Source organism: Musca autumnalis, unplaced genomic scaffold (genome assembly GCF_047663935.1).
Source record: "Musca autumnalis isolate F117 unplaced genomic scaffold, ASM4766393v1 scaffold_5, whole genome shotgun sequence".
NCBI lineage: Eukaryota > Metazoa > Arthropoda > Insecta > Diptera > Muscidae > Musca > Musca autumnalis.
This window is the reverse complement of record NW_027412088.1, coordinates 88,051,490-88,078,067: the sequence shown is the minus strand read 5'-3', so window position 1 is coordinate 88,078,067 and position 26,578 is coordinate 88,051,490. Positions and strand designations below refer to the sequence as shown.

Here is a 26,578-nt window from a genome sequence, read left to right as displayed (position 1 = left end):
AGTACTCCATGGTTGGTTATTTAGTCGACTCATGGAGTTCATCTTCCATGACAACATGAAGAACGCGATCAGGCACATAATGCTGAATTTGGGTGTGGCAAGACATTTCTCTTCCAACATTTTTCTCTTCCAAAAGTAATCACAATTGATCCCCTCTGACTGAACACGTCTAATACGTTCTGGAGTCCTTCTGCTATTGTTTGAGTTTTCCCATCTTTCAGTTTGAGTCCAACCAACGTAATTTCTATAGATTCATTCTTGAGGACAACGGTCTGATACCCAAAGCTCTGAAGCTGTTTGTCGTCAAATATTGCAGTACGGTTACACTAGAGTTTTTTGCCGGGATAACCCACTTCATGAGGATTTATTTGACGTTTGCGCTATGGAATTGGCACTTGAAACCCAACCCCCTGGGTTAATCCGGTTAAGTGTAACCGGGGTATTGGATTGAGATTTCAATGCCTTCAGCGCACAGTGTCCAATTTTCCGAAAAACCTGGCCAAAAATCGGAAAATAATGTTATCATTTATTATTGGGACCTGAGAAAATCTTATAGCTGTGAAAATTCTCTACAAGACTGGCTTATGTAATTTTTCCTAGGTTGTACCATTTTTTAGATATATAAGTTTAAGTTGGGAAATTGAAGTCATGACATTGTTTTATAAGGAGACGATACAGAATTGAATTGAATTTGAATTGTCCCAATTTCAACTTCTATATCTCAAAAGTTGTAAAACCTACGAAAATATTATTAACGTCAATCTTGTAGAGAATTTTGATAGCTACAACATTTTCTTTATTCCCATTTTGATAGGATTTGCGGTTTCCAAGCAAAATCGCAAAAAACTAAACAACCCCAAAAAATGTCAATTTGAATCGCGATTTATTTAATTTTTTTATTTTTTAATTTTTCTCATCTATGAACATTGTAGTTTCAGAATCAGCAAAAACTTCCCCGGTGTAAGGACCTTCCATTTAAATTTGATTCAACAGCACCGTGAGATGGAAGACATTCATCGAGCGTGTTGGATGTGCGTTCGTTCCGAGGAGCAAACATAGACTCGGACCACTACCTTGTTGCAGCAAAGGTACGCACCCGGTTAAACGTAGCAAACAAAGTACTAACAGACACAACACGAAAGTTAGACATCGGTAAACTGTAATCACAACAGATAGCCACAGAATATTCCACTCAACTAGCCCAATTGCTTAATCAAAGCACTCCTCATCCCGATAACATATCAGCGCAATGGCAAAGTATTGCCCACTCCTTGCAAACATTCGCAAAATCCATACTTGGATACCAGAGACCTCCACCAAGGAATCTATGATATGCTCAGGAGTGTCGTGCTGCTACCGAAGAGAAAAATGCGGCATATAGGGCTACTTTACAATCCGTAGCAACGCGTAGCGCACGATAGAGATATCGGGAGAAAAGGAGAGAGGAGAAACGTCTTTTCCGCAGGAAAAAGAGGGAGATGGAAAAGCGGGAGTGTGAAAAAATCGAGATGTACAGGAACCAGCCAAAGAGTTTAGTATCAAACTGATGGCTTTGGTACAGGCACATCCTCCTGTAGAGACCAGCAAGGTAATTTGGTAACTGATACAGATAGTGTGCTCAGGATATGGAACGGGTACCCGACGATTGGAACCTGAGTATCCTGTGCCCCCTTCACAAGAGAGGAGATAAGACTGTATGCTCTAACTATAGGGGCATAAGTCTACTCCCTATTGCCTACAAGATCGTGTCAGGGATATAGTGCGAACGACTAAAGCCTATGGTCAACGAGATAATTGGACCATACCAATGCAGCTTTAGACCTGGCAAGTCCACCATTGACCAACTATTTACCCTGTGGCAAATCCTGGAGAAGACCCAAGAGATGCAGATCGACACCTACCACTTTTTTGTCGATTATAAAGCAGCCTTCGACAGCCCGCTGCGTGCAAAGGTATTCCAAGCCATGTCTGAATTTGGTATCCCCGCAAAGCTCATCCGGCTTTGTAAAATGACTTTTACTGACACGAGATCCTCAGTTAAAATATAAAAGAACCTCTCTGAAAAGTTTTGTACCAAAAGAGGTTTCAGACAAGGAGACAGCCTTTCGTGTGATCTCTTCAAAATCCTGCTGGAAAAGGTTATACGTGAGACAAACGTCAAAAGAAGTGGCACAATCTACACCAATAGGCACATGTTACTTGCTTATGCTGATGATATAGACATCATGGGACGATCAGTAAAAGAAGTAACTGATACCTTTATGAAGGTCGAAGGAGAATCTGCTAAAGTGGGTCTGGTGGTAAACGGTGAGAAGACCAAGTTGATGGTGTGGACGCGCAATGCGTTCATTGAGTTTGGACCAACTGTGGAAGTTGGTTCCTATAATTTTGAGGTAGTAAAAGACTTCGTCTACCTCGGCAACTCCGTAAACACAACAAACGACATCAGTTATGAAATAAAAAGAAGAATTGTATTGGCCAACAGATCCCAGCAAAATTTGACGGAAGGGGTTCTTTGCGATGACGTGATTTCATGTCATCTTTTGCATTGGTTCAAAGGAAGTCGTGAAAGATCCGATCTTTTCATCAGCATTTGTACCCATTCCATCGCTCCAATAGAGATGATGTTTGTGTTTTTATCTACACACCTGTTTATTTTCATTTTGGTATGTTCCAGTACTGCAAAAATCTACTAATTTTTACTATTTTTTCCGATAACATAAAGGAAAAATTGTTATCGTAGTAAAAATAAGTAGATTCTTGCAGTTTCTGGAACAGACCAAAGTTGTTAGAACTGTCTTCGTGATGTTGTCTTACATTTCCTGCATATCAAACAACTAAAACTTCTACACAATTGGTATTATATGAAGTCCCAACCATCGAGCTAAAAATAGAAGCGGACTGCACACATTGCTATTTTAAAAGTTCCCTTGTCTGTTCTAAATCTGACATAGAATGAAATCAATCAAATCTCGCTTCTTGGAATTTGAAAAAAAAGTCCGAAACGAAAAGGGACAAGAATCTGAAAATAAAGAAGAAACTACTTTTGGAAAGAAACAATTAAAAATAAATTAATTAAGCATAAATGGTATTTTCCATAAAAAGTCTCTCCTCCCCGTTCGTTACATTTTGTTCTTAGAGATCCCTAAAGCAAGCCGGGTTGTAGATCCCTACATATTTCCGTCACTAAACAAAAGAGTATAAATTACCAAAATGTTGTTATAAAATAACAAAATTATAAAATAAAAGTAATTTACGAAATAAAAATACTTAAAGGAGTGCATTTGGAGTCCATGTTGGAATCTGAACTGGTGATGGGAAGATAATTGAAAAAACCTTTTGTAAGATGAAAGAATATCAGTTGCGGAGAACGGAGGAAGTAATCTTTTGCGTTGCAGCGGTGGTGATTACATTGCAATTTTGGATGTAAACTTTTGAAAAACTAAACTGATAAATTAATTGTAGCTATTTCATGAATTCGTTTGAATTAATAAAGAGTTTTGTTTTTCATGAAAACCATATTTCAATACAGCATTTCCATTTTCCAAACAAGACATGAAAATTTCATGCCAAGGGGTTGGTGAAAATGACATGCCAAAGCATTGGTTAAAATGACATGTCAAAGCATGGGTGAAAATGACGTGTCAAAGCATTGGTGAAAATGACATGTCAAATCATTGGTGGAAATGACATGCCAAAGCATTGGTGGAAATGACATGTCAACGCATTGGTTAAAATGACATGCTTAGGATCCAGAAAAGAACGTCATCTTTTGGGGTCCATGCTCATATAAAATTCATCGATGAAGATGCTAAAAAGATGACATGCTAGAACACTTGCACCCATGATTGAATGCCATCTTTGGCATCGAACATTTTGCTGGGATGCTACTTTGGTTTGGATAATCAGTTTAAAAACAAAGCCACATCTCGTCAAACAAAAATAAGGCTCTACAAAACACTGATACTACCCGTGCAGACATGGCAGTGCTTGGTGTGTTTGAGAGAAACATTCTTCGAAAGATCTACGGACCAATCTGCGTGACGGTGAATATCGACGTCACATGAACCACGAGCTGCATCTGCTATACAACGACATCAATATAGTTAAACGTATCGAGATTCAGCGATAGCGTTGGCTAGGCCATATCAAAAGAATGGGCGAAAATGAATCCGCTAAAAAGGCGTATAAATACGAACCGTTTGGCGGTACACGCAGAATTGGCAGGCCAAGGAATAGATGGCGCAAACAACTGGATGAAGAGATGAAAAGGTGCGAAGCAACAAATAGAGAGAATTGGAGATCTTTTCTTAGGCCTATGGAACAAATGTTCTGTAATGGGTCAGCTAAGTAAGTAAGAAATGGTAGAAGCTTGCACCCTTACTTTAGTTTCGTGTTTTTTTTTGCAAAATTGATGCCGATGTTTCCTTAGTAATGCAAATAGAGATTTTATTTCTTTGGTGACTTATAGTAAAATTTAGCCGAAAACATTTTTGTCTTTGACTCCATGACAATTTTGCCAAAACTCACATGAAGTACGACCTTATGAAAAATGAAACCAGCGATTCAAAAAACCAGACAATCGTTGAATGCTGACGGTAAAGTGAGTGAGTAAATCAGAGTTTTGTGTTTTCTTAAAGGAATGGCGCTTCTTAGTAAATTAAATGCCAAATATATTTTATAATTGGAAATTTATAATTGAAACAAAAATGTGAATGGAAATATTTTATTGGACAAAGAAGAAATCGCATTTAATTTTCATATTTTTCATTCACATGCATATATTTCAAATATGGATGTATGTACCTAGAACTGTACCAGGCGGCCGACATCGATATAGTAAAACGTATGGAGCTGTAACGTTTGCGTTGCCTGGATCATGTCAGCAGGATGGATAAAGATGTCCCCACCAGAATGGCATATGAATAAGAGCAACTTGACGGTATACACCACAAAAGAAGGCAAACACTCCGAGGGAAAGGCCATGTTGAAGGTGATATCACAAAACAGGATATCCAAAATTGGAGAAGTAAAACCAAAAGATCGGTGCGTTTGGAAATCTATTTTTGATTTGGCGGCTTATGGAAAAAAGCGTCCTCTTTAGTATAAAAGCAATTTAAGTAAGTAAAAGCATGTAAGACATGTCTTTTTGTCCTCTTTCACATTGAAATATCCTATGATTTCTTTTTTCGATCATTTTGTATTATGGGGAGTGGCTATGGTCGCAATGGCATTGTTATTGGTTTTTAAAAGTTTGCTTGGTACATGTGACTTTTTTTCTTGTCTCTCCCCATCTTTTTTTGTTATACAACTACGAACGAATGAACGACATACACTGTGGTGGTGTTGTATGTTTTGCGTGTTTCTTGTATGACGACGATTTGTTCGCACATATAAAAGGTGTTTTTTCTTGCTAGCCTCAAATCGGATCGCAGCGGCGTTATTCAACTGTTATTGATTGAATCAACGAATAATAACAAAAGAGCAATTTTCTTCAAAAGAAAATCAAAGCAAAAACAGAAAAAAAACTGATTTTACAATGAGGCAAATAAGACACGTTTATCGTTCAGAGGCTTTTGTGTACAAAAGAAAGGAAAAAAATAACTCGCCTCTGTCTTCATAGGTGGAATAGAAAATATAGAGGTGCCATAGGTAATAGCTTACAACGCAAATAAACAAACATAAAAAATAGGTGTTTCCGGAACTTTGTAACCGCCATAGAAATGGTTATTTGTGGCGTTTTGTGTTTGGCATGGCATTTCTAAGTCATAAATTTTGAAGGAATATTTGCTCCACCAATTCCCTCCATTTCTAAGCATAAATGGAAGAAAATTCTCATGGTCATCCATGATCGGTGTTGAATACTCCCAGTTATTGAAAGAATTGAATTTGAACAAACTTAAATAAGATTTGTTTTGTATTTTTTTTTTTGAATTAGACTTTCAAATTATGACAATGCGGCATATTTTAAAATAGTTTGTTTCCATTTGTCCATTAGCGGGATTTTTAATATTTATTTGTGTTGCTAAGAATGTAAAAGTGTGTATTACATACTTATTCATGTGCAATCATCATTTGAATCTAGATATGTATATGTCAGTAACGAATCTCAATTTAACATGACAAGTGGTCAGCATTGTCACTGAAAATCATGTTCTCGACATTACGAAAAGGCAACATATCTCAGTGGTAACTAAACCTTTCGGTGTAATGTTGACTATATTTCTTGAGTATATTCGGTGCGTCGGAAATATGTATGTAGTAGAACGCTTCATGTATGGTGGAGGTGGCGTATTGGCTTTTCTATTGCAACAGTCCGTTCAATACAGACCTATCTCGCTTGAGCCTGAACCTAATGACCCGTACATGGAATGTATAGGGGGTAGTAGAGTGTGGAATTGCCGAGGTAGATTTGCTGAACGTATACATCCCGCCGGTAAATATATGTATTTCAGGTTACAAGTCTAGCATTAGACCGCTTTTGGTAGGTCATAACCGTCTGGTCTTGGGAAACTTTAATGCACATCATAAGTTGTGGCATTCGGTCGTCGGAAACGACCAGAGTGGTCCAGCATTGGCTGAGCAGATTGATAGCTCTACGCAGTGCACGGTCATTGAGAACGACCCTATCAGAGTTAGCGGAGAGTGTCACATTTCGCTAGACGTAAACATCGTGTCTCCCCATAATTATCTCCATCTGCAGACCGTCCGATTTCATCACCTTTGAACACCGCACTTTCATCAATCATGGGAAAGCTATTTGGCGAAGTTTCATAGAGTTCGCTAATCACCGCTTCAGAGATGTTTGGTTAGCAGAACGGACGTTCATCACTGCTAAAACCGCTCGCCATGTACCTGCTGGTCGAATACCCGAGGTGAGACCAAATTTCCTGCAGAGGCGAAGGTATGAGTAAATAAGATGAGCTTCGTCGTGCCAACCTCAGAGTCACGGAGCTGACACTTGGAAGTTAACAGGTTGGTCGAAAGCGTGATTAACGTGGGTACCTACCTTCCGGTCTAAACCCTCGGCAGTCTCACAACACAGACTGGTTACATACGACCAATCAGCGACCCTTGCACCGTTGTGAGGTACCAATTGTGTTCAAGTGTTTGGTCCTGTTCACCACCTTGGTTTGGTGCGGAACCCATCTAAAATTCCTGTCTTTCTATTTCAACTCCACATTCAAGCCGGAGACTCTACCCTCGATTTGGGTACAACCGCCACGATACTCCCACAAAGGGGCCGACACCAACTACAGACCTAGGGCAAATGGTACCCGTGGTTCCAGAATTAAGTCTCTGGTACGACCTCGTAACCATGAAGACTTCCGGACACTCTACCTTCGATTTGGGTACAACCGCAACCACCATGATACTCCCACAAAGGGGCCGACACAAACTACCAGACTAGGTACCCGTGGTCCCAGAATTAAGTCTCTGGTACGATCTCGTAACCATGACGACCAGTACCTGTTGGTCCTCAAACGGAGTCGGGACTGGCTGAAACAGCTAGACAATATCTCACCAAAGTTCTCAACAGGTCGCTAGCCACCCACATCGTTACCGAAGTCTGGAGAATGGGCAGGGCCGTCTCGCTACTGAAGCCAGGCAAGTATGCCAGCAAAGGTTAAACGTACAGACTGATTTCGCTTTTGTCGCCCGTTGCAAAGACCCTTGAGACTTTAATCCTCCCCGGCGTCGCAAATTGCTATCCAGTTGCCGATTATCAGCGTGGTTCCGCAAGCACCACAGCATGACAACAGCGCTGCATGTCATCTCCACACATATTTGTCGAGGACTCAACCAGAATAAGCCGTGTGTTAGGACAGTGTTGATGGCGCTCGACTTATTAAAATCCTTTGATACTATCAAGCACTCCGCGCTGATTGAGGACATTGAGCAGACAAACTTCCTGCCAAGTTTGAAACGTTGGATAATAAATTATATGTATGTGTAGACGTCAGTCGTAAGTAGAATTCAGGAACAAGAAGTGCAAGCCCCGTAGATGACACAGGGAGTTACCCAGGCTGGGGTGATATCTGAACTGTTTTACCTTTACCGTTCCTGTATTTCACCTCCTCCAGACGGCATATCGTAAGGTGTGTGGATCATTGTACGATATTGGCGTCTTTTACCTTCTCTGATGTCATTTCTGAAAGGCTGAACTTATATTTGACCAATCTTACCTCCTTTTTCCGCTTGAGGAATACGCAAATATCCGTCAATTTATCTACGGCCACTCTGTTCATCACACAGCTGAAGAGATGAGTACTGAGTTGAATGTCACGATCAATGGCAGCAGAATTCCGACTAGGGGTCACATTCGACAGCATGTTTACGTCGTCCACGCATGCCACAGCTATCTGTGACTAGAGTTGTGTCGTTCATGAACGAACCGGTTCAAAGGAACGATTCCGTGAAAAGAACGAACGGATCCGTATCCAGCTCATTCTTTTATACCGTTCATTTAGATGGACGAGTCATTGTTGCTTACAAAACAAAACCACCACCATTAGCTTTGCATACACACAAGCAAGCAAAAAAAAAAACAAATGCATTGGTTTTGCAGTCAAACTCTAAACAAACGCTGCGTTAGCGCAAACAGCACAAATTTCCACACAAAACAAACAATGATTCAGAGAGCTACTCTCGCTCAGTAACAGCACATCTCGGCCATATCTTTCTTTTGCATCATTCGTTCATCTGGTTCTTTCATATCAAATCCAGAAACAAAACCACCCCCATTAGCACACAATGTGTCATTCGTGAACGAACATTTTCAAAAGAACGACGGAGTCATATGCAGCAGAGAACGAACGACTTCAAAAGAAAATAACACACTCAAATGTATTGTTGAACGAAAAAGAGCCAACGAACGAACTAAACGACCCGGATCTTTTTGGTGAACGGAATGAAAAAGATCGATCCGCTCAATGAACGAGATTGCCCAACACTATCTGTGACAAGCTGAGATGTTGGTACAAGGTCCTAAAGTCCCTAGCTGGCAGCACTTGGGGTGTATATAAAGAAACATAAGTGGTCAATATATACCTCGATAGGTCGGTCTGTGATAAGCAACGCGGCGCCAGTGTACTACTTAAACCCGTTTGATAGGCTTGTTGATCTCTTGTAACGTTGGACCTCTCTTTCTATATCATGAAGATCCCTCCTGACATGCCTTGGTGGGGGGTCCTATCTACCATATGGTGATTACGATGGCTCTCACAGTTACAAGTACTGTGACGAAAGCATGGCATTGTGTTGCTATTCTGGAAGAATCTTTGTTTCCTTATATAGATGGTCCACTGAAGACATGAGAATGCCGCCCTGAGAACTGCAACAGGGTGCCTGCCAACGCATGTCTTCAGTGGGTCATCTCAATGAGGAGACGAAGATTTTACCGCTGTATTCGCACAACAAGACAACAAGGTTATGTTGGTACAATACCTGCTTATGTGTTACCACTGTAGGGAATGGCCCAAAGGCCAAACACAAGTCTTAGACCAGTTAAGATCCGGACGATGCAGCCGCCTCAATTAATATTGGACCCGAACTGATGACACGACACCTAACACATGCCCTGAATGTGAATTGGGTCCGCACGACACGCTACGTTTGTTTAGCTGCTCAGCTAACTCCACTCACCGGTCTGCTGATCCTTTAAGGAAGCAGGCAGTTCAGGTTCCAGAATTTTTGAGTTGGAACAAAGGAACCAGATAACTGAATGAAATATACGAAGGAACATATTCCATGCCCTGATAATATGGAAGCACAATGGGAAAGATTGGATACTCTCTTCAAACTGCCGCAAAATCTATACTTGGATACCACAAAACCACCACCTAATAGTCTACGATGCGAACAGGAATGCCGTAAGGCTACTGTAGAGAAGAACACGGCATACAGGGCAACCCTGCAGTTCAGAATAAAACAAAGAAAGAGCAGGAAAAACGTGAGCGTGAGGAACTCGGGATGTTCCGGATGTTCCAGAATAAAGGCAGGATATATTACCGTTGTGTAAAATACCACACTGAAGATATGTTGCTGGCACATTCTCCTAAAAGATGAGCCATTTGAGAGTATATGCCCCAAGGGAAGGTCAAAACTCCGATGGCCAGAACAAGTTGAAGCTGATATCACTAAACTTGGCATCCAAAATGGAAGAAGTAGAACAGTGTTCACCAGCGAGCCCGTACTGAGAGCAACTGAGCATACATTACCGTGTGTTTTGGATTGAAAGTTACGATAATTTGCTCTCAGTAGCAGCTCGCTGGTGAACACTGTAGTAGAATATCAATGCGTTTTCAAATCTATCCTTAGTTCAGCTTATGAAACAAAACGTACGTCACTAAGAATCGGTCAGCTTATTTTGGTATTGGTATATGTATGTGCAATATCTCCTTGTTAATCTTCGTTGGACGTAGCTTGTTTATAGTAGTATTTGCTATTCTAAAATATTCAAATTTCTACATCAACACCTGCTTTCTTAACAATTTGTTTTAAAGTTATTTTAATGACCATATTTTACTATACTCAAATTTCGTTGAATTTAAAAATAAAACAACATTTCAGATTATCTATCATTCATGGTGGTTGGAGGAAGACTCGTCAGCGTCATCACCATCAACCTCTCGTCATCACCACTCTTGTCCCGTCCTTCCGTCATTGTCGTAACGACAATGAGTTACATCAATTATATTCATTTTATTGTAATTTACAACGCCTACCACCTTTCAACACTACGCGATTATTTTGAGCCGTTTCTAGAGATAGCCTTTGCAAACATTTCAACATAAAACCAATGAAAAAACGAAAAAGAATGACGACTGAACTCTGAAAACTGGCGTAAAAAGAAAATCAAGGCGAAACTTTTCCAAAACAAAAAAATATCCCAGACTGTTTTTCCATTCGAGTTATTGTTGTTATTTTTTGTTTGAAAATTCCGTTGAAAATCGAAGCTGGGCAAAAAGTCTGAAAACAAAAAAAGAAAACCTAGGAAATAGGTTTGCTAGAAAAACCGCTGCTTGCAACAGTCAAATAGACACTTCATCGCAACGATCAATCTTTTACAGTGTTGCTATGGCTAGGCTTTTAAAACCACAAAAAAAGATGCCCAAATAATAGGAAAAACTACAAAGAAGGAAGGAGTTATAAATTTAGAGAACTGCTTTGTAAAATAATTGTTACGAGGGAGGATTGGGTAAAAGCAATTAATTGCAATTGGAGAGGGACCGCTAATAGAACCATAAAATGTTTAAATTGAAGCTGATATGAATGTGCATCTGTACTAAACACTTGAGCCTAATCTGATCAAACCATTTGTGCAAAATTGACAAAACTTCCGAAAGACTACGCGCGGTTCAGAAAAAAACAAAACGTTGATTTTAATTAATTTCTCGTTGGAGTCGATCTTAATGATTGCATATTTTTTGCAAGTGAAAACGGAAAGTCGAAGATTCGAACCTACACAACCACCATTATGTGACCCGGTTTCGCTGTTGGTAGAAGCTCATCAGACATATCGGCGGTGGCTTGTTTATCTAGGCGTTCTCTCTTGTAACGTTGGACCTCTTTTTCTAGATCATGAAAATCCCTCCTGGCATACCTTGGTGGGAGATCCTATCCACAATATGGTGATTACGATGACACTCACGGTAACACACGAGCATGTACAGCGACAGCATTGTGTTGCTGTATTGGAAGAATATTTGTCTCCCCATATAAATGGTCCACTGAAGACATGAGGAGGCACTCAGTTGCAGTTCTCAGGGTGGCATTCTGACAGGTTTGTATGTTTTTCCATCGCGTTGCACTTATATTTTGCGGACCAAACTGACGCCATATAGCTTACCACAGACCGACCTATCGCGTTATATGTGGTCAATAAGGTTTATTCATATGCATCCCAAATTGCTGCTGCCTAGGTACTTGAGGACCTCCTTCCTCTATCTCATCTTGTCGCAGATAGTTGTGGCATGCGTGGACGACGTAAACATGCTATTCGGCCGGAATTCAAATCTGTTCTCACCTCTGTCGTCAATGGGATGGACAGAGTGGCCGTAGATTTAGTGACAGCTCTTTGCATATTAATCGCTTGGAAAAAGTTATCAAGATCAGCCAAATAGGAGTTCAGTCTTTCACAAAGGACAACAGCGAAGGTACCAGGCGCCAATATATTACAATCATCCGCATACGTTACGATCTCAATGCCGTCTAGAGGGGGAATACTGGAGAGGTAGAGGTTAAACCATTTCGGAGATCGAAAAACTGTCGATTGAAATAACTTGGAGATTACATCAGGGACCAACGCTTTTGATGATTTAGTGTTCCTGATGACAATCGCTACATTATCCATTGTATATTGGGGTGGTTCTTTCTCAATACGAAAGAGATCTAATGCGATCTCCTCGCCCTGTCACTTCTGGGGTGCTTGACAAACTATCGATTGAAATAACTTGCGCACCTCTTCGAATCAGTCAGCGTAACGTCGCCAAACGTGGCTGAGGTACTATCTTCCTTCTTTCAAATGTTGCAACTCTTCAGACGATTTAACCACTGGTTCCGCTTATGTTCATCGGCCAACCAGTTAACTTCCAGCGTCAGATTTCTGACTCTGAGATTACTAGGGTTTGCACGACACAGCTAATCACGCTCATTTGCTTATCCCGTCGCCTCTGCTAGGAATTTTGGTCTCACATTGGGTGGGGAGATATGGTCTGATCAAAGAGAAACGACGGGTTGCCATGTGACGTCATTTGTCAGACCAGGTGACACGATGTCTGGCAAACTGTGACACTCTGCCCTAATTTTGATAGCGGCGTATTGACCGTGCAAAACGTAGAGCAGTCAATCTGTTAATCAGCACGAAAAAGGGGGCATCTACAGACCCTTTCTAAAACAAATGGTGCTTCTATAGACCGTATCTGGAGCAAAGCGTGCTTCTGCAGACCCTTTCTGAAACAAAGGGTGCTTCTGTAGTAAACACGTGCAATGATATAACTGTTTATATCAACAAAACAGATATATCATATACATAACAGATATAATATGATATAAATGTGGGAATGAGTGTAACAGTTATGATATTGTTTGGGTTGTGTATACTCACAATAACATAACTGTTAGAAACAGTTCTGTGTTGTATATGAACGAGTGAGAACTTTATTTGTTTTTTCGTTCTCAAGTATCTGTTGTACAACAGATATTTTTCAAATACTACAGATACCAACAGATACTATAGGTGTAACAGGCTTGTGTGAATAACTTCTAAGGAAAATTTCATAAAAATATAACATTTTTGAACATTTTTATTATTTAGGGGATAAATAAATATTAAAGACATGAATTGTTATAACTGAACGCATCAATTCGAATGTTTTTCTGGGTTCAGTTGACTTTGGAAGTGAAAAATTGACTTTGGAAGTGAATGCTATAGCATTCACGTCATCCTACATCACCATGAAAATGAATGCTATAGCATTCACGTCCGCGAACGTATTAAATTGGTGTGGTACTGATTAAAAAGAGAGGGAGATATAGAGAGTAACATATTTGCTTTCCTATGGTTAGTTTAAACAAATACTTACATATTATATGTTCCTACAACATCCCGGAAGGGAGAAGGCATACTTCTTTCATATCAATGAGTGCACAGCGATTCATATTGGCACAATGATATGGGACCTACTTTTATCGCCGAGTCCGAACGGAATATCTTACGACACAACTTGTAAATAAGTTTTCATGGAAGGGAAAAGGGATACTTCTTCCATATCAAGTCCGAGCCCGAACGGAGTATCTTACGACACAACTTGTAAATAAGTTTTCATGGCTGAAATACTCAGGCCGCCACCGCCGAAAATGTTGTTGTTCTGGTCCGGGATTGACCTTAAGAGAATAATACCTTCAAAAGCCCTTAAAACGACGCGTCACTTTGTAAGGTAGGGGTTGTTCCAAGCTGAATAGACCTACAATACATTTACCGAAGTATTATCCACCTACTTACTTCGGACATTAAAGTCATTTCCACAGAAGTACAGTCATGGGGCTATATCGGTGTAGAAGCAGGCCGATAAAGAACATATACACTTTATATCGACACCTCCAAATAATAGTATGCTAAGTCTAAAAAGTGAGTTTTGCAGGAGAAGCTCTCAAAGTGTGGAAATTTTTTTGAACTTCAGTACTATGCTAAGTAAATATTAGTTTATAACTTCTGTTCGGATTGCCCGATTATTACCAAAATTTGACAGAATTTAAGTTAAAGGACGTTAAATATAAAAATGTAAAGAACTTGAAAACATGCTAAGCCGACTTAGCATACTATTGTTTGGAGGCGTCGATATGATCTTAAATTATTATTTCCAGGAGTTACAAACAGAATGACAAACATAATATACCCTCCATAACAAATTAAACGATTTTGTTATTCCTAATGGTTTTCATAATGCAGAATTTGTTATTGGTCCATGGAATGATTCTGAAGAAATTCGAAATTCACATTTTTGATTTGGTTTGTAGTACTCGGTCCAGTAGCACCATGTCTAACCAGATTTGGTATCCTGACTTTCGGGTCAAATAAGTTATAGGTGATTTATATGTGCACATAATTATTATGTGACTTTTAGGAATGCGATATCTTATAGAGAATTTTACGGTCGTTGTCTTTTGCTTTAGTCACTTTTTGGTAAGGCTCACAGATTTTGAGATATATAAAAAACCCAAAAATATGACCTATGACCATGAATAAGTTTCTTTGCACGCATGGAATCAACAGAGATTTTAAGGACCTCATTTGTAATGACAAATCCTACATTTCCACCAAAATTAAGCTCTGTGGGAATTTTTCAATTTCAATTCCTATTTTGTTTGGGCTACATACAATAAATACTTATTGTATCACACCAATATCCATTTATATCAGTTTGTACAAACCAGATATAAACAAATATGTTCCTTTTTTTCTGTCTATACCAACTCATATCATACCTGTTTGAAAAAGTATCAGTATCAACTTGTAACTGAAACTACATTCTACATATCCATACTCACTCAATGTTGAAAAATGTCGGAACTGATATATTCAGTTGTATCCATGCAGGTGTTTATTCTGTAGACAAGTTCAGAAACAAAAGGTGCTTCTGTAGACTCTTTCTGAAACAAAGGGTGTTTCTACATTCCCTTTCTGAAACAAGGGGTGCTTCTGTATACTCTTTCTGAAACAAAGGGTGATCCTATAGACCCTTTGTAAAACAAAGGTTGCTTCTATAGCCCCTATCTGACACAAAGGGTGCTTCTAAATGCCCTTTCTCAAACAAAGGGTTCTTCTGTAGATCCTTTCTGAAACAAAGGGTCTTCTGTAGACCCTTTCTGAAACAAAGGGTCTTCTGTAGACCCTTTCTGAAACAAAGGTGCTTCTGTAGACCCTTTCTGAAACAAAGGTGCTTCTAAAGGCCCTTTCTGAAACAAAGTTTGCTTCTTTAGACCCTTTGTGAAAGAATGTGTGCTCCTAAAGGCCCATTCTTAAACAAATGGTGCTTCTGTAGACCCTTTCTGAAACAAAGGGTGTTTCTAAAGGCTCTTTCTGAAAAAAAGGGTGCTTCTAAAAGCCCTTTCTGAAACAAAGGGTGCTTCTAAAGGCCCTTTCTGAAACAAAGGGTGCTTCTAAATGCCTTTTCTAAAACAAAGGGTACTTCTGTGGACCCTTCCTGAAACAAGGGGTGCTTCTAAAGGCCTTTTCTGAAACAAAGGGTGGACTCTTTCCGAAACAAAGGGTGCCTCTGTGGCCCTTTCTGAAACAAAGAGTACTTCTTTAGACCCTTTGTGAAAGAATGGGTGCTCCTAAAGGCCCATTCTTAAACAAAGGGTGCTTCTGTAGACCCTTTCTGAAACAAAGGGTGTTTCTGTACACCCTTTCTGAAACAAAGGGTGTTTCTAAAGGCCCTTTCTGAAACGCAGAGTGCTTCTAAAAGCACTTTCTGAACCAAAGGGTGCTTCTAAAGGCCCTTTCTGAAACAAAGGGTGCTTCTGTAGACTCTTTCTGAAACAAAGGGTGCTTCTGTAGACCCTTTCTGAAACAAAGGGTGCTTCTAAATGCCCTTTCTAAAACAAAGGGTGCTTCTGTAGACCCTTTATGAAACAAAGGTTGCTGCTGTAGACCCTTTATGAAACAAAGGTTGCTGCTGTAGACCCTTTCTGAAACAAAGGGTGCTTCTAAATGCCCTTTCTAAAACAAAGGGTGCTTCTGTAGACCCTTTATGAAACAAAGGTTGCTTCTGTAGACCCTTTCTGAAACAAAGGGTGCTTCTGAATGTCCTTTTTAAAACAAAGGGTGCTTCTGAATGTCCTTTTTAAAACAAAGGGTGCTTCTGTATACCCTTTATGAAACAAAGGGTGCTTCTGTAGACCTTTTATGAAACAAAGGGTGCTTCTGTAGACCCTTTATGAAACAAAGGGTGCTTCTGTAGACCTTTTCTTAAAGAAAGGGTGTGTCTGCGACGATTCACTGGGGACTAGATTCGCACAGCATACAACTACATGGCCCATGTTGTAGTCCCTCGCATGAACGAGTCTAGAACAACCATTGAGATGTACCAACACCCGGCATCTATTGCATCTCACCGAAATTCAAATGTGTTGGATGAGAAAATGCAAACTTGGCACATCGAAATTGGTCCTGGGTTTTACTCCGTTCTGGGGCAGGTATTCTCGGATATGCTGTTCCAACACAGTAAACCAATACAAATACAAACATGAGTACACAGAGTTGGCAACCACGGGCCGGGTGTTGCGTGGTTCCGTGTCAATCCGGTATCTAAGCAGACACTTTCACCTTACCAACTTATTAAACCAACTTCTCTAAAACAAACCATGCTCAAGTTTTAAGCCGAATTCTGTTTTTTTTCTTCTTCTAAAAACTTTAATATAAATCCCCCAAAACAATTGTAAGACTTTAGCTCAGCACACATATCTGGCATTGTTGGTTGCATTGTGGACGATGATGACGACGACGTTTTGGTCTTCGTCATCCTAGCCGCCGTTCAAAGCCATGCCGTTAAACTAGATCGCACACTAGAGATAGAGGCGTGCCTTTTGGCTAAAACTTTGTACGTGTTGGTATTACGTCCAATAAAACACAATAATAACAACAACAAATAAAATCAACTGTAAGCAGAAAATGTTGCGATACGCCACCACCGCCGCCGCCGCCACACAACAATAATAATTGCAACAGCCTAAGATGGGCTTTCTCTAAGCAACATTGGATGGATATCCTAGCCACCAAACCACACTTGGGGCCACTGCATTCAATTGGTTTGATTTTAGTAAAGGAAAAAAGGTTACAACTATTCGTAATAGACCACAAAAATTGAAGAGACTTTGGTACGCCATGACTCAGAAAAAAAAGAAAGAAACCAAAGAAGATTTTTAAGAGGGATTTTCAATTGAGTTTGATTTCTTTTTTTGGGTACAACCTTCCTCCCTTTATTCTGCTAAATTTACCCTCTTCGTTATTCTCCCTCCCTCTCTCTCTGTCTCTTGGTAGCAGGCGTATAAATTATACTGCATTATTTAACTCAGGGCTTAAATGCTAGCCTGTGGTTGAAAAAAGCGTCCCACAAAAATGATTTCTTTAAAGTTTTTGGTTTAAGTTTTCAGTTTTGTTAGACTCCCTTTCCTTAGTCCATATCAAATCTAGGCTTCGTTGTTGTTGTTTTTTGTTAGAAACAAAAACAATGGAAAACTGATTGCCTTAGATTTGAAATGTTGCGCAAACGCACAGCCCAGCCGCATTGCAGTTTCATCATTACCAGTAACGCCACAGCATTGCAAATAACCGTTATTAGGAATTATTGCAGCTTGAATGGCAGGGCGGAATACAATTTCATTGTTTGTTGGCTTTAGAGAACTGACTTTGTTGTTGTTGTTTTTATTTCTGAGGAGTTTAATTGAGGAGTGAGTGAAGAAGGCAAATATCTGGAATTGATTTCACATTGTAACATAATTGGTTGCCACAAAGGCAGCCATTAAGCTAGAATATGACCACAATATCCGACAGAAAGAAGTCAATTTTAATAAAGGAAGCTGAGTGAAAACTGGAAAGGATGTGTGTGTACAATACTTCCTGATTGTTCTATTTGGAATAAACAGGACAAAATTTCCCCCAGACTTAGATTTTATAGATACGGTTTCAAATGACGTATAAAGACCCTATTTGGGTCACATACAGGTCTTATTCACAGGCAACATACTGGTCGTCCATAAAGGCTCAGGTGTCCTTTTTATAAAATAAAGAGGCGATGATGCTTTTTGATAGGGATGACCACTTCTATTTTTTAAGGGAACAGCAGAAATTCTGGTCATCGCAAAGTTCAATCACAACAGCATAGGCTTGATTCTGGGTCGACAGCTGCTGGCCGCACGATTTTGGTTTCGGGTCCATAACCCGCTGCCGTGGGATAGAATTCCATTCAATTTCCTTATGAAAGCACTCCTCGTTCCGATAACATACCAGTGCAGTGGCAAAGTATTGTCGCCTGCATGCTGCAGAATATTCGGACTTGGGTACCTGAGGGTTGGCTTGCTGCTACCGAAAAAGGGAATGAGACATATATAGCTACTCTTCAAATTAGTTCTTGTTGTTGTAGCAACGAAGATATGTTCCTTCGTAACACTTTTTCAGTTCATGTTTCCTCTGTGGTCATATTCAAAAATTCCTGGACTGGCTGCGACCATAAAGCTGGGCAGTTAAATAAATGCAGCGTATCGAACGCTCCCAATCTACATGCTGGGCATGTGTTGAGTATAAATACATACATACATAAATATTTCAAATTTGAAAATTTTCCCCTAGGGTGACGTAAGGTAAGAAAGATACCAAGCAACTGTCCGGACCGGCTTTAACAAGGTAAAGCCCAGGACTTATCTTGGTCCCTCTTTTGTATCAAGTCGACACGGTCGTCCCCGTGGTGTCACCTAGCTAACATGTGCCTCGCGTTCACCCATAAGAATGATAAAAGCATGGGTTTGGGCGGCGAGTTAGTCACGCATCTCTAGAAAAAAGCATCCTACTATGAAAAAATACAGGAAAAGAAAAAACCCCTTTAAAGTTGACAAAGTCCGCAAACGTTTTAAGGATTATGATCTGCGAATCTGTAGTGCGATTTTCTAATTCATTTTTTGAGTTATCGACAAAAATCGGTAATATTTAAATCCTTATAATTTCGGTAATTAACTATATTATTCGGTAAGTTAGCGACCAATAAAAAGTAGTTGCAAAATTTTAGCGATAGCAACAGTGTTGTCAACTTTTTTTTTTTAATTTTCATTCATAATTTGAGTTTTAATTTTACCGACTTTTTTCGGTACCTCAAAAAATGTGTTAGAGAATCGCACTACTACACCTGGAATGTTCGCACTCTTTATAGAGAAGGTGCAGTTTACGCATTGGAAGATATACTTGAAAGTTCAAGGCCGATATAATGGCCATACATGACCAATACGATGGATTGGGAAAGGCGTCACAACAACACCTAAATGAATTTGTTGCGCTTTTGTAATTGGTCGGAGGTTAAAACATCTGGTCTCCAGCTTCACCCCAGTGAATAAAAGACTTGCTACAGCAGCTCCCAAATATATATTTTACGAACGCTTCGAAGAGACATATGACCTGCCCATAACGTTGAAATTATTCTAGGCGATTTTCATGCCAAAATTGGAAAGGAGAATATCTTTGGCCCAACAGTCGGGAGAATCAGTCTCCACAGCGAAATGTCTGACAATGGAATGGGCTGATAGACTCTTCGCAGCGGTAAAAATAAACATGATAGTTAGCAGTACCAGATTTAAGAATCTCTATATTCATAAGGGCACCTGGCTGTCTCCAGATCAACGAACAAGAAATCAAATTGACAACGTTGCGATAGACGGAAGACATTCATCGAACGTGTTGGATGTACGTTGCAAATACGAAGTACGAAGAGACACAACACGAAAGTTGGACTTTGCAAAGCTGCAAACACAACAGAAAGCCATATGATATTCCACTCAACTGGTCCAATTGCTTAATCAAAGCACTCCGAGTCCCGATAACTTGTAAGCACAGGGGCAAAGTATTGTCCACTCCATGCAAACAGGCGAAGCAAAATCCATACATGGATACCAGAGACCTCCACCAAGGAACCCATGGTATGACCAAGAGTGTCATGCTGATACCGAAGAGAAAAATGCGGCATATAGGGAAGATAAGACTGTGTGCTCCTATTACAGAGGCATAAGTCTGCTTTCTATTGCATATAAGATTGTATCTGGTATATTGTGTGAACGACTAAAGCCTATGGTCAATGAAATAATTGGACCATATCAGTACAGTTTTGGACCGAGCAAATCCACCAGATTTTTACTTTGAGACAAATCCTGGAAAAACCCCAAGAAATGCAGATCGACACCTACCATCTTTTTTCGATTATAAAGCATCCTTCGACAGTCCTAAAAGTTAAACGGTATTTCCATCCATGTATGATTTTGGTATTCCCGCAAAGTTCATTCGGCTTTGTAAGATGACATTAACTGATATTCGGAGTTCAGCTAAAATAGAAAAAATCTCTCACTATCAAAAAATCACATATCAGACAAGGAGAAGGCCTGTGTGTGATCTCTTCAACATCTTGTCGGAAAAAGTTATACGAGATGCGAAAGTCAAAAGAAGTGGAAGAATATATACGAACAGCCAATTGCTACTTGCTTATGCCGACGACATAGACATCGGCAAAAGAAGTAACTGATACCTTGAACAGGTCGAAAGAGAATTCTCTAAAGTCGGTCTGATAGTGAACGGCGATAAAACCAAGTTGATGGTATTGGCGCGCAATACATCCACGGATCTCCCACCAGCTGTGAATATTGATACATACAATGCTACTTAAGCTAAGCAAGCAATTTAAGAATTAATCCACATCTCGTCAAACAAAACTAACGCTTTAGTTTCTTCGAAAGATCTATGGCCCAATTGGCATTGACGGTGAACGATTGCGTTGGCTAGGTAAAATATCCTTGGAATACGTTAGATTCTCCTGAGGGAGTTTTACACTAATCGAAGCGCTAATGAAATAATTCCTTTAGAGGAAAATAACACGCAAGACCGATTTTTCAGGGAACTAGGAACAAACTAAGCACTAGATTTTAAATACTGTTGCTTCATTCGATAGCTTCAGATAGTTAGTTCCATATCGATATCTTCCTGGCTGTATAGCTGAGACAACTGTGGCTAGCCAGAAAGTCGTCGAGATTTGGACCGAAAACTCTGAAAAACTGAATTTTTCTTATATATAAACAAATTGTTATTGCTAAGAATTTAAACGTCAATGAAGTAAATAAGAATATAATGCCCAAAATAGCAAACAAACAAATATTGATGTCCGGATTATTGATGTCAGAAAAATATGTGATGTTTGGATTACAGAGTCTACAATGTAAAAAATTCTAGCGTCCGGATTATCGAGACTATACTTCTTGGAAGTCTACGTCTTATACGTCTTTATGTAACGGGTCACCTAAGTAGTATGGGAATTTTGGAAAGTAGATGAGGCGTATTACTTATAGCGTTTGATATACTATTTCAGAAAAATCACTCTGCGAATATTTACAGATATTGACCTGGTTAAGCTAAATAATTGTTATACGACACTTTTCAACGACAATTTCATCCCAAAATTATTTTTATTGCTATTTGCAGTCTACTGAAAATAACTTATTTTCTAAAATAAAATAGAACTTTGTTTAAAAAATAAAAGACCTCATACACTACCTTTACTATGATGATCTCAGATAGCAGTTGATATATTTTCAATCCTCTAAGCAATTCATCAATGAAAACAGACCACCACTTGGCAGGTATAGAACAGCATTAACTTCGGCTTCTTTGCCCCACACTACAAATGATTTTTTGTTTTGGTTTTCGATTATTTTGGCAATCTATGCCAACAACAAAAAATATTCAAATGCCACCTCCTGTTGTTACTGAAAATAAAGATTAAAATAAAGAGATAAAAATAAATTAATGAAAGGGTTTTAGTAGTTTTTAAACCGAGTCAAAGTATTATAAACAAAATACGGTAAACTGAGAGTGACTATAACAATAGCAGTAGGTGGCTGCGAAAAGTTGCAAAACAAAAAAATAATGAAGCAAAAAATTAGAAAAAAAAAACTATAGAAAAGTTAATCAATAGATGTTCTGGCCATTTCATTCATGAATATTTTATAAGTGGTCTAAGAAGAAAAACTTTAAAATGTATAATATACACTCTCGCTCATCGGAATAGGTGGGATTTTTTATATTTTTATGTAAGATGCTCTTCTGCTTTATGTGTATTAGATGTACAAAAACCTAGTTGTCATATCACTTTATATTAAATTTGCAATGCAGTATTTTATTTCAAGAGTCTTACGAACTTAGTTAGCCCTCTACAGAAAATATTTCCATTCCTCTCTATTTGTTGACCTTCCAGTTCTGCGGCCATGCGGCCCGTATTTATACGCCTTTTTAGCGGGTTCTTGTTTGCCCATTCTTATGATATGGCCTAGACAGCACAAGCGTTGTATCTCGATACGTTTAACTATACTGATGTCGTTGTATAACCGATACAACTAGTAGTTCGTACGACGTCGATTTTCGCCGTCAACATATACCCAGCCAGCATTTGGAAGATTGTTTTTTCAAAAATCACAATGAGGGGTCATTTTAGAGTCCTTTTGGTGATCAAAAAATGATCAAGTCGCTTGTAAGATCAGAAAGGGACTCGAAAGTGACTCCCTGTAACGATTGAAAAGAGTTCAAATTAAAATACAACAACAAATGTGTAGTAATCACAAATAAATCATTTAGGCGTTTAAAATGTGACTATTTTTTCGTTATTTATTGTCACATTTCGATCATCAGAAGATTGAAAAATGCTTAATCAAAACATGGTCATCCAGGTGTTTGAAAATTATAATTATGTATCTTCTGATCATATTTTGAACAGATATGTGATTAAATACTGATTGTTTTGTTTTATTTGTGTTTTGTTGAAAATAATTCTTATATACACTTTCTACAAAACTTTGATATACATGTAACGTATAATATTAAGAGTATAGACAAACACAAGACATGTTCAGGTAAAGGGGATAATTAAAAGTCATAGCAAAGCAGAAAAGACAACACAGCAAAGGAACAAAACAACAAAGAAGAATAAAAAGAAAATTCTTTTAATGTTTTCATCTAATAAAAAGACTCATAAATGACTCCCTAAAGAATCATAACCGATAATAAACATGACTCAAAAACGACTCGAAAAAGAGTCCCAAATTAATCAACAAATCACCAATAAATGATTAAAATACGAATCGAAAAAGCCTTTATATACCATCAGAAAATGGGCAAAAATGACTCGAAACTAATGCAGAGGAAGACTCATTTGTGATTTGTTTAGAAGAGTCGCCTGAGGTTACGTTTTCCTCACGACAAAGGAGTCATTTATGATCAGAAAATGAGCTCATATTCCAGCTTTTTAATCGTGCAGTCGGATCAAAAAAGACTCGAATTTATTTATTTGGTATGTATTGGCTTTTAGACCTTTCGAAGAATTTTTCTCTCAAACACACCAAGCACTGGCTTCGGAACCATACATTAGCACGGGTAGTGCCTGTGTTTGTAGTGTTATTTTTGTTTGACGAAATGTGGTTTTGTTTTTAAACTGCTTACTTAAGGGGTAGCCTCTACTTGTCACTTTCAAAAAATCGAAAAAAATATTATTGGCTTATTTTGAAGTACAGGTAGTATAGAGTATGCCGCAAAAAAAAGAATCAACACGATCGGAGCAAAATTGCCTGAGATATGAGCATTGGAAGGGACAATTTTTTGTGATTTGTTTGTAGCGTGGAAACTTTAAACGCGTGTTTATCGAAATGGCATTTTTGAAGTAGGTGCCAACTTCATATGGCTTGGTGAGCTTATTATATACATAAAAGCTTGTCTTTACGCGAGACAGATTTTTTTAAAAATTTGTTGCCCAAATTTTGGACAAAGAACTGTCAATTTTTTTCGTTAAAATTCGAAATTTTGACTTTGACAGCTCACAATTTTTTTAAATCTATTTTTTGAAATTCTGTTTCGCTTAAAGACAAGTTTTTTTGGCGTGCACAACTAGGGGTAATCCCTTAACCCAAATTAGCATCGGTTGGACAATACAATTCTTCTTCTTATTTCACAACTGGTGCTGTTTCTTGTGTTTACGACAGTGCCGAGGTAGACGAAGTCTTTGTAATAATAATTGTTCCACAAACATCCCAGAAGGGACAAGGGAGACTTCTCTTATACAATGAGTGCACCCCGATTAATATTAGCTCAATTACATGGACCTACTGTTTATCGCCGAGCCCAAACGGCGTGTCTTTAGAGAAGTTTTTCGTGGCTGAAAGACGAAGTCTCAAACTAATAATTTAAAGAACCAACTTAAACAGTTGGTCCGAGTTCTGTGGACGCATTTCGTGTTGATGGTAGCTTGGTATTTTATTTCAATCTTCTCAAAGTTGTCAGTTACTTCTTATACTGTGTATAACACGTGGCTATTGGTGTATATTGTGCCATTTCTTTTGAGGTTTGAATCTCGTATAACCTTTTCCAGCAGGATTTTGAAGTGATCACACGAAAGGCTGTCTCTTTATCTGAACCCTCTTTTATTACTGAACTATTCGTAGCAGGTCTTTAATATTTTAACTGAGTACCAGTTAGAGTCATCTGACAAAGCCGAATGAGCTTTGCGGGGATACCAAATTCAGACATGGCTTGGAATACCTTCGAACGTAAGGGACTGTTGAAGGCTGCTCTATAAATATTTTCTAGGATTTGCCGCAGGGTCAATATCTTGTTAATAGTGGATTTGCCATGTCTAAAGGCGCAATGGAATCGTCCGATTATTTCGTTGACCTTGGGCTTTAGTCGCATTTATTAGCATTATACAGCAAACTTATGTCCCTATAATTAGAGCACACAGATGCTCAGATTCCAATCGCCGAGTACGGGTTCTTCCTGGCAGATGGTGCTAATTAGCTGATGCATACACCTCATCAGCGTATTGTTGTTGTTGTTGTAACAGTGTTTATTATTGTAGGTTTGTGTGTTCGTTCTACTGCTCAATCTGGATCGGGATGTAATCACAGATCCACTGGAGTTAGATGAATAGGTTGGGCAGGGCAGTTGAAAATATGCTGTGTGTTGTGCGGGCTCATTCCGCATACTGTGCAGATGTTTTACACGGTGCTATCGATACTTGCCCAATAAGAATTTAAGCGACTGCAATACCCTGAGCGTAGTTTAGCCAAAGCTACTCTGGTTTGTCGTGACAGCCGACCCTCCTCATCTGCGATAGACGGGGGATGTACTCCGAGCAACTGCGTACGTGTGAATGTTATTTAAGTCTGCTTGATATGCCTATTTATCAAGGGGTTCTCTCCTGTATGTTTACACCTCTGCCTCTAGATCGTGGATATTCTCCTTGATTTGCCTGAATGTGTCGGGCCTACCCACCAGATGATGATTGGGATAGCTCTCGCGGTAACATCCGAGCAAATACTCCAACGACAGCATATCATTGTGTTGCTTTACTGGTAGAATCTTTGCCTCCTCATATAGATGGTGCACTGAAGACTTGAGGATACACCCTGTTGCTGTTCTCAAGGCGGCATTCTGACAAGCTTGAATCTTATGCAGATGCGTAACACATAAATTCGGGGACCAAATTGGCGCCTCATAGCTTACCACAGACCGATCTATCGCGTTATATGTGGCCAAAAAAGTTTCTTTATCTGCACCCCAAGTTGTGCCGGCAAGGGACTTTTGAGGACCTTGTTCCTACATTTCAGTTTGTCGCAGATAGCTGTGGCGTGCGCGCACGACTTCAATGTAGGGTCGAATGTGACCCCTAAAATTTTGGGGCAGTTTGTGTTCGGAATTCTGCTACCATCAACCACGACATTCAACTTTCTTCTATACTGCGCCGTCCATGTGGTGAACAGAGTGCTGAAGATTTAATGGCGGATATCTGCATATTCCTCGCGTGAAGAAAGGTGGTAAGATCGGTTAAATAGGAGTTCAGTCTCTCACAGATGTCATCAGGGTAGGTACCTGACTTCTTGTTATTGAATTCCACGTATGACTGGCGTCCACACATATAATCTATTATCAAACGTTTCAAGTTTGGCCGGAGGGTTGCCTGCTCGATGTCCTCAAACAGCGTGGAGTGCCTGACAATATCGAAGGCAAAGCGCCACCATCACTGTTCTGTCACACGGCGGTCTCTAGTTGAGTCCCCGGCAAATATGTGTGCAAATGGCGTGCAGCGCTGTTGTCGTGCTGTGCTGCTTGCGGAATCCATGTTAATGATCGGCAAATAGATAGCTATTTCTGATACTGGCGAAGACTAAGGCCTCAAGCTGTGCGATTCACTTTAGCTGGCATCTATGCCGGGCTTCCGTAGTGGGACCACCCTGCCCATTTTCCAGATTTCGGGAACAATGAGGGTGGATAGCGACAAGTTGA

At 39.4% G+C, this 26,578-nt stretch overlaps 1 protein-coding gene across 6 annotated transcripts in view; it reads right to left on the bottom strand.

The window, feature by feature from the left end:
- The window catches only part of Ntan1 (N-terminal amidohydrolase 1), a 207,628-nt gene that overhangs the window by 51,018 nt on the left and 130,032 nt on the right, over positions 1-26,578 (bottom strand). For 5 of the 6 annotated variants that reach the window (XM_073992474.1, XM_073992471.1, XM_073992472.1 and 2 more), the window contains one exon: positions 21,806-22,017. The exons of the other annotated variant lie outside the window; for it this stretch is intronic. The gene's annotated coding sequence lies outside the window, so the exon portion shown is untranslated. The remainder of the gene's footprint in view (positions 1-21,805; positions 22,018-26,578) is intronic. 6 annotated transcript variants of the gene reach the window in all.